The 4,807-nt window shown below is 49.2% G+C and overlaps 1 protein-coding gene across 1 annotated transcript in view; it reads left to right on the top strand.

Moving 5' to 3' along the window:
• ATP9A (ATPase, class II, type 9A) overlaps positions 1-4,187 on the top strand; it is a gene marked incomplete at its 5' end in the record, with an annotated part of 48,609 nt that extends 44,422 nt beyond the window's left edge. Inside the window, one exon of the mRNA XM_010835128.1 lies at positions 14-4,187. The remainder of the gene's footprint in view (positions 1-13) is intronic.
• Positions 4,188-4,807: the final 620 nt, after the last annotated feature.

Genomic DNA, 4,807 nt, shown 5'->3' with positions numbered 1-4,807 from the left:
GCCCGCCGCCGAGGCTCTGGGCTTCTGCGGAGCCGTGGCCTGGCACATGCAGGAGGCAGGCGCCCGAGGGCCCCCACAGGCCTGTCTGAGCCCCTGGAGGTTCACGGAGGACTGAACGTGACTCTGAAACCCCGTGGCCCAGCCAAGAGGTTGGCCCGTGCGTCGCCATGCAGGCTTCCTTACGACTTGAATTTCGTTGTCCTGTGCTGAAAGTTTCTGTCCAGTTGAAAACTGTAGAGGGTTTCTTGTTGTTGTTTTAAACCATCCCAACGTGTGTGCACTTTTTACATTTTTCTGCCCTTAAGATAACTGGTTTCAGAGAAAGATAGAGCTCCTGGTGTCGGTTTGGGGGAAAAGACGGTGCTGTTTGGTTAAAAAAGTTCAGCAGACGGTAATCTAAGTTTTGAAACGCTAAATATCCTCTCGAAGGCAGCCTGGCTTGTTGAAACGGCTCTGGATTCCTGGAACTACAAAAAAGCTGTGAGAAGGGAGTGAGAGAGGCACGTTATCCTTCCCCCAGCTCAGCGTCTACAGCCCCAGCGTTCACGTTAACGTCACCTACCACCTCGTAAAGAATTTCAAAAGTGTTATCTTGCTTCGTTTGGACCTGGTAACAATTACAAAGCCCGTGGCTATCTGAGGACACCCTGGGACTTTGTTCTTTTTCAGCAGGAAACGTGCCACTGGGCGGCCCCTCGTCGTGCCGACAGCGTGACAAGAGACTCAGCTAATTCTTTAGACAACGTCGCACATGTGGCTCAGACCCTCCGAGTCCGAAGTGGAAAGGTCAGGGACAGGAGTCTTGACGTCCACAGGAGTCTGTTTCCAGTTAGGAGGGATTGCTGAGGATGCAGCGACAAAGGGGGACGTGTCTTAGCATGTTGCGGGTCATCGGTGGCAGCTTTGAGTGAGAAGCCTGGGGTGGGGGAAGGCCTGGGCTGTAGCTCTGCAGTCAGGGCTCGCTTGTACTGCCTCCGGATTTCAAGGGAAGCTTGCTCAAAGGCAGCCGCGAGTGGAGATTCCTCTCCCCAACCAGGGTGGGGCCCTTGCGCGACTGTTTCTTATAAAGCCATGGCTTCTGGTTTCAGAGGAAGAAGAGACTTTGCGAGCGCTGACCGTGGCCCGGCAAAGCTTTCTTGGGTTTTCAAGTCTCCCTCCAGAAGCCACATGTGCGTGCCAGAAGGGTTAGGTTGGTGGATCTGCAAGAGCTGATTGTGCTTGAGATCTTAGATTTGTGATAAATTCTTTCTGACTGTGTCCCCTCCAGCTCTTTGGCCTGGTTCTTCTTGTGCTTCAGAAGTGTAAGTTGTGGCCACCCCTCCACGGGTAGGCCCGCCCTTGGATTGCTGGGGACGCCAGGTCCTTGCGTTTGGACCGCTGATACACTGATGTGTTTCCGTTGCCCTCTTAAAACTTTATAGAATGACAGTAAGTTGCAGGCGTTGCTAAATTGACTATGACATCACTTCTATTTTTGTTTCCAAGATTCTGCAGTTTTGTGAGATTTTTCCCATTCTGTCCCAGCCATTTCTGCCCCACAGGAAATAAATGTTGCATTAAATGAATGGTTATTTAGGAAGAAGATCTTGCTCCAAAACTTTGAGAAAGGCTGAGCCAGTCTGACGTCTTTGCTGGGTGATTTTATGTGGTTTCAGAGGTGGGACGGGAGGAAGGTGTGCTCAGCGTTCTCGCACCTGTCTGTCTGTCTGGAAGTCAGCCCTGTCGACTCAGGAGTCTGAAGGTCCTTCTCCCCTTTCTCAAACCCTGACCTTGACCTTGTTCACAGACAGGTGATGGCTTCCACAGGAAGGTGTCCTGGAACCCTCAGTAGGAAATGTTTAGATTAACAGCAGAGATGGGGAATGAAGATGGTCTCTTTGGATTTTTTTTTTACTTCCCAACTTTGATCGAGGTGCTTGAGTTGACTTGACTGAACTCCTTACTGGCATCTGAGAGGGAGAAAGGGTCGAGGGGAGTGGAGGAAGCGGTGCCCGGAGGTCGCACATGCTGTTTTGTGCTGTGCACAAACCCGCTTGCTCAGTCTGTCGACCACACCCCGGTGGAGGCAGCCAAGAGCTGAGGATCCAACGTGCGAGTGGAGACGGGAGACCGTGGCCACCTCAGAGAGCTGCCCTGCCGGCAGGCAGCCTGTTCCTACCACCTTCAGGAGTGCCGAGTGTCTAGGAGAACATACGCCCACTTCTCAAACGCTGGAGACCCGCAGGGTGGGAGCCGCGAGTCAGCTGAGGGTACTGGATCCTGACCTGCACACATCAGACGTAATCCTATAGAGCCAGTGCACACGGGCGCTTCCCGGCTTAGCCTCTCTGTGGGCAGAAGACAAGGACAGAAGCAAAACCCCCCATTTTACAGGAAGCTCCTGAGTCATAAACCTGAAGCATAAGAATTCTGTTCACCACCTGGGAAGGAATTTAGGAAGCGCCGTTGACAGCTTGGAGAGGTCCCTTCACCTTGGAACTCAGTGGCCCCAAGTCTCCCACAGCCAGTTTGATTGGAAACCAGAGGACCCCACCCCCACCCCCTCCCCGGCACACAGGCACAGTGCTGTTTAAAGACTTTCCTTCAAAGTTTAACAAAAAAAAATGACACCTCCTCCTGCCCTGCAACAATACTAGATACTTCTTTTGTTATTGATGATGATTTTTCTTGTCTTTTTTGGCGATGGTGGTCTGCGTAGGCAGGTGAGCACTCCGTGTGGTGTGTCTTTTCCCTCCTCCGTTCCCTCCTCTCTTTCTCCAGGGGAATGACCCGACGAGCTTCTCTGGCTTGAGTGACTTCCTGTCTCAGCCTGCCTTGATGCCCGTTTTGAGAGCCTGTATGCCCCCGTGTGCGTTCCCAGTGGTGCTTGGTGAGGCTGGCCACACTGACTCGGGCTGCTTGGGGCAAAGGACGTTTCCCCGAAGCGAAGAAGGGCAAGCCAGGCAGCACCTACACTTTGGAGCAGGACCATCTGTTTACAGCCACCTGGAGCTGGGAGGCCGAGAGCTGAGATTGCTCCTGCTTCATTGTATCCAGATCCCAGACTGACTTTCCTAGCGAAACCCTTTTCTGTAGCAGTGATGTTAAATGCCAGCGTCTGCTTACCCTTTTCCCCGTATGGTTTCTGCTGAAAATTTAGACTATGCTGACAGTACTTTTGAATGTATTTTGAGCTTTTGTGCTCACTGGGAACTGACACGATCATGCCTATTTTTCCTTCCCCAGACTTTTGCTTTCATACTTTTGTTTTTCCAAGGGTGGGGATGGAACGCCCTTGAGCGTTGATGGGGCAGCATTTTAAACCTCCGCCAAAATTGCAAATGGGACCTATATGTTCTTCTGCTCCATCCTTTTTAAGGCCAACACCCATCAGCCATTTTTATCTTTGACCTTTTTTGCGTGTTTGGAATGTGTGTGTGTGTGTCTGTGAGCGCATGACGTCACCTCAAGTGTTTGAAAGACGTGCGTGGTTTTCACCGTGTTAGAATCCTGTCAGTCATGGTTTTCTTTTTCATTAAGAAATATGCAAGGAGCTTTGCAAAGGCAACAGACTTTATTTCTCTCACCTTCTTTTAACGTAAAGCACTTTTTTTTGTCGTTTATATATACTTCTTAGGAAATAGTCCCATAAATTATGTCCACTCTCTCTTAGGAAAACGTGTGTATGTTACGATTTTGTGTGCAACCCAGTAGCACGGGGGCAGTGTGGCGGCGCTCGGGGATTTGCAGGATCTTCTCCAGCCAGCACCTTGCGCCCGGAGTCTGGTCTTCTCCATCACAGTGTGGCTGGAGGCACTGTCTGTCGGTGTTGCTGGGCAATGTCTGTGAATATTGTATTTGTTGGGGGGCAGCTGGGGAGGGGGCATGGTATTTGCAAAAAAAAAAAAAAAAATTGTGGCTCATTTATTGCTCTGTTGTCATGGGTCTGACTGAATTCCTCTAGGGCTCCTTGACTTCCTCATTAGTAGATTATCTGTAACCCTCATGGCAGATATTCACCAGGACAGCGTTTTTTGATTAGAGAGGAGCTCTGGTACAGAACTTGAATTTAGCAGAAACTCCCAGATGATTTACATTCTTGATCCCATGATGACACACATGTGATCCTGCGTGATTCTGAACGGTTCTGTTTTCATTGTGTGCCAGCGTGGCCCGTTGCTGTTGCCCAATAAAGCTTGTGTACTTTATGCCTTCGGGGATCATTTTAATTTGTGCGGAAACATGAAATTCTGGTGTCAGAATGAGAGCTTTTTATGAGAATGCTATTTTGTGTGTGTCTTGTACATAAAAAGTAAAGAGCTTTTTCTCTGGGTAAAGAACTATCTCAATTTCAGCAAAAAAACCGCCACAAATCCATGCGTTATTTATTATTCTGTACTGTTGCCTATTCCAGACATGTTAGAACTTTAAAAAATGATCTCTGTTAAAAAAGGCAAACATTCATGATTCATATTTTATTTATACCCACAGTCTTTGATTGCTTTGAGTATGTTTTATTGGGGGCTTCCCTGGTGGCTCAGTGGTAAAGAATCCGCCTGCTGATGCAGAATACATGGGTTCAATCCCTGAGTCAGGAAGATCCCCCCGAGGAGAAAATGGCAACTCATTCCAGTATTCTTGCCCGGAAAATCCCATAGACAGAGGAGCCTGGCGGGCTACATACAGTCTATGGAGTCACAAAGAACCAGACACAGCTGAGCAACCAACCAACCACCTTTTGTTAAGTGACAGAAGATTCAGGATCACAGTCACTTAAGTTTTAGGGAAAAGAGGTTTTGAAGCTATTGTGTAGAATGCAGAGGACATT

Source organism: Bison bison, unplaced genomic scaffold (genome assembly GCF_000754665.1).
Source record: "Bison bison bison isolate TAMUID 2011002044 unplaced genomic scaffold, Bison_UMD1.0 scf7180017864038, whole genome shotgun sequence".
NCBI classification, from domain to species: domain Eukaryota; kingdom Metazoa; phylum Chordata; class Mammalia; order Artiodactyla; family Bovidae; genus Bison; species Bison bison.
The sequence above is the reverse complement of the archived record's forward strand: the minus strand, read 5'-3'. Positions and strand labels throughout refer to the sequence as shown.